A 3,440-nucleotide genomic window follows, 5' to 3' on the forward strand; every position below is an offset into this window, starting at 1 on the left:
CCTGAGTAGCTGGAATTACAGGGGCCTGCCACCACGCCTGGCTAATTTTTTGTATTTTTAGTAGAGATGGGGTTTCACCATGTTGGCCAGGCTAGTCTTGAACTTCTGACCTCGTGATCTGCCCACCTCAGCCTCCCAAAGTGCTGAGATTACAGGCATGAGCCACTGTGCCCGGCCAATAATTATTAATTTCATATTGATTACATTTGTAAGGATGTCTTTGGGAAAAAGATTTCACAGTATTTCTCAAGAGCCATAAAGACACTTTGATCTAGGAATTTTGAGAATCTACCCCAAACAAATAGTATGAAATGAGAAAAAATATGAATAAAGATATTCATTCTAACATTATTCATTATAAGCAGCTTAAATATCTAACAATAGGGAATTAGATATTTAAGAATGGGTTGTTCAATGGAACATTATAAAACTATTAAAAATAATGGTTTCCATGCTATGCAACAGCATGGAAAATTATTGCAATGTTAAGACATAAAATTAGGTTTCATCATGCTTATGCACTATAATTGCAACTACGTAAAAAGTATTATTAGGGAGAACAATCTGAAAGAAAATACACCAGCATGCTGAGTTGTATTAGAAAAAAAGAAAAGTCATCCCTGGTATCTTCAGCCCCTCTCCTCGCCTGGTAATTTTCACTGGTCTTTTTTTTTTTTTTTTTTTTTTGAGACGGAGTCTCACACTCCGTCGCCCAGGCTGGAGTGCAGTGGCAGATCTCAGCTCACTGCAACCTCTGCCTCCCAGGTTCAAGCAGTTCTCCTGCCTCAGCCTCCTGAGTAGCTGGGATTACAGGCTTGCAACACTACGCCCAGCTAATTTTTGTATTTTTAGTAGAGATGTGGTTTCACCACGTTGGTCAGGCTGATCTCAAACTCCTGACATTGTGATCTGCCCACCTCAGCCTCCCAAAGTGCTGGGATTACAGGCGTGAGCCACTGTGCCCACTATCATGGGTCTTTCATTCTCTGATATTAACAATTTCTTCTTAGTAGATGTAAAGCACTATGGAAATACAGCCTCAAGATTCAGTCTTTTCTATCAGGTTGCTATCCCAAGCCCCTCTTATGATCAGAGTAACTCCATAACCTTACTTCAGAAACTTGTAGTTGGGGACCTTATAACATAACATATAATTTATATTGCAACATAATTATAATATAATAAATAATATGCCTTAGTATTTCATTTCTTTTTGTTGCTAAATAATATTCTATTGTAGACTGTATCACATTTTAAATCCATTTATCATTCGATGGACATTTGGGTCATTTCCATTTAGGTTATTATGAATAATTCTGCTATGACATCGTGTACAAATTTTTGTGTGAATACTGTATATGTTTTTGATTCTTTGAGGTATTTATGTACCTAGGTATGGAAACGCTGGGCTGTATGTTTAAATGCTTTAAACGATGGAGGAACTGCCTGATTATCTTCCAAAGCAGTTGCATCATTTTACATTCCCACCAGCCGTTCTGAGGGCTCCAATTTCTCCACATTTCATCCACACTTATTATCTGTTCTTCGGATTATGAACACTTGTGGGTGTGAAGGAATATTTTAGTGTGGTTTGATTTGCATTTTTCTGATGGCTAATGATGTTCACCATTCTTCTGTTTTTGAGACAGAGTCTCCCTCTGTCACCCAGGCTGGCGTGCAGTGGTGCAGCAACAGCTCACTGCAACCTCAAAATCCTGGGCTCGCACAATCCTCCCACTTCGGCCTCCCAAAATTGGGATTACAGGCATGAGCCACTGCGCCCGGCCACTATTACTCTTTTTTTTTTTTTGACTCCCAAATCTCTTTTATTGGGGGGAATGGACCTCTTGGTGGTCCTCACTGCACGCCTTGTTCATTGGCACTGCTTTCCGAGTCCTGGGGCTTCTTCACATCGGACAGCTCGGGCGGGCTGGAGAACGGCTCGATGCACAGGGCCTCAAAGGTGTCATCTGGCTGGGGCTTGTGGCCGAGCTGTTTGACTGGTGAAGCCACACTCGCCCAGTGTCTTGCCATCATCCAAGAGTTGATCGTTCTTGTACAGCTGCTGCTCGTCGGGCGGCCTCTTGAGAATGCCCTTGACAATGCGCTTTAACTCGAACACCGTGCTGGACTCCTTGGCGACCGCGAAGATGGTGGTCAGGTGGCACCGGATCATGAGGAACACGTCCAGCGCGTCGGCTGCCTCTGCCCTTGACACGCCCGTGCGGCCGCGCTCCACCCGGTTCCCGGCAGCCAGCCGGCGGCCCGGCCTGACCCACACAGCCCTCTCTTCATTTTTAATCCAAACCAGTTTTTGGGGTGTGTGTGTGTGTGTGTGTGTGTGTGTTTTAACAAATAAGGTTGAAATGTTCCCATTATAAAAGTAATTATTGCATATTATTCTATATTTTGAGGGAAAAAAACCCAAAGATTTAAAAAATTTAAGCCACACCCAAATAGCACCATCTAGAGCTAACTACTAGAAACATTTCCGTGGATTTCCTTCTAATGTTTTTTTTTTTTTCCTATCCTTTCTAGGATATGGTTGAGGTCATGTGACATTTGCAATTTTGCTTCTGGCTTTTTCACTTCATGTAATAAAATAGGAATTCTCCAACCTTTTCCTGAACGTTACGTGATGTAACATTTTCTTTCGCCCTTCCCTTACGAACGGTTGCTTGGTTATGTCTAAGTGCATTTAATATTGTGAATAATGCAGTAACTTGGTGCTTTGATATTATTGCTCTTTAATGTCTGTGTTCCGTTTGTCCAATAAGGCTCAGATCTCTTGTTGTTGTTGTTGTTTTGAGTCGGAGTTTTGCTTTCATGGTCAGGCTGTAGTGCAGTGGCATGATCTTGGCTCACTGCAACCTCTGCCTCCCAAGTTCAAGTGATTCTCCTACCTCAGCCTCCCTGCGTAGCTGGGATTACAGGCGCCCACCACCACACCCAGCTAATTTTTTGTATTTTTAGTAGAGACAGGGTTTCCTATGTTGGCCAAGCTGGTCTCAAACTCATGACCTCAGGTGATCCACCCACCTCAGCCTCCCAAAATGCTGGAATTACAGATGTGAGCCACCGCGCCTGGCCAGGATCAGATCTCTGAAGAATCTGTCTTTTTTTCCCTTTCCATCCACCTACATCCTTCTGGGACAGTCCTCAGTCCAAAGCAGACTCATTTAAGTCCTTATTATGGCCCTGTCCTGAGCACTTGACGAATAGTAAAGCATTTAATCTTCACAACTTCCCTGTGAAGTAGGGTAATATTATAATCATCCCTTTTGTTCAAGGTCATCAGCTAGTAATGATGCAGAGGCAGAATTTATTTTTCTTTTCTTTCTTTTTTTTTTTTTTTTTGAGACAGAGTCTTCCTCTGTCATCCAGGCTGGAGTGCAGTGGCATGAACTTAGCTCACCGCAACCTCCACCTCCCAGGTTCGA

At 42.8% G+C, this 3,440-nt stretch overlaps 1 pseudogene; it reads right to left on the reverse strand.

Annotated features, from left to right (window-relative positions):
- Window positions 1–1,795: 1,795 nt before the first annotated feature.
- LOC116529616 lies at window positions 1,796–2,263 on the reverse strand (annotated as a pseudogene).
- Window positions 2,264–3,440: the final 1,177 nt, after the last annotated feature.

This window comes from Sapajus apella, unplaced genomic scaffold (assembly GCF_009761245.1).
Source record: "Sapajus apella isolate SASKATOON/1434 unplaced genomic scaffold, GSC_monkey_1.0 scaffold62, whole genome shotgun sequence".
NCBI classification, from domain to species: Eukaryota; Metazoa; Chordata; class Mammalia; order Primates; family Cebidae; genus Sapajus; species Sapajus apella.